This window comes from Ostrinia furnacalis, unplaced genomic scaffold, assembly GCF_004193835.3.
Source record: "Ostrinia furnacalis isolate ACB-3 unplaced genomic scaffold, ASM419383v2 OfSCF6976, whole genome shotgun sequence".
Lineage (NCBI taxonomy): Eukaryota > Metazoa > Arthropoda > Insecta > Lepidoptera > Crambidae > Ostrinia > Ostrinia furnacalis.
Window position 1 is genome coordinate 171,568 of NW_021137215.1, and position 347 is coordinate 171,914.

At 40.6% G+C, this 347-nt stretch overlaps 1 non-coding gene across 1 annotated transcript; it reads left to right on the top strand.

Annotated features, from left to right (window-relative positions):
- Nucleotides 1-273: 273 nt before the first annotated feature.
- Nucleotides 274-347, top strand: TRNAI-AAU (transfer RNA isoleucine (anticodon AAU)). Its single transcript has one exon. It is a non-coding gene; the product is annotated as a tRNA-Ile (tRNA).

Consider the following 347-nt stretch of genomic DNA (forward strand, 5'->3'; position numbering starts at 1 on the left):
AGAATTCTAAAATTTGTTTTAGAATTATTTTGAATGCATAAAGTGCGAAAATGAGCCAAATGCGGACAGAGCTAGTGCAACTTGTAATTGTCGGTTTACTATGATATGCTGCACTTCTATGCACTCTTGCACTTTAAAGAGAGAAAGATCATGAAGTCCTGCCTGAATGAAAAAAAAACAAACAAAAAATATTGTCGACTTGGAACTTCCTAGGATTACAACACAATCTTTATTTCTACACCCCGTATAAATATTTCGCCCCTCGGCACCAACGGCCCATTAGCTCAGTTGGTTAGAGCGTCGTGCTAATAACGCGAAGGTCGCGGGTTCGATCCCCTCATGGGCCA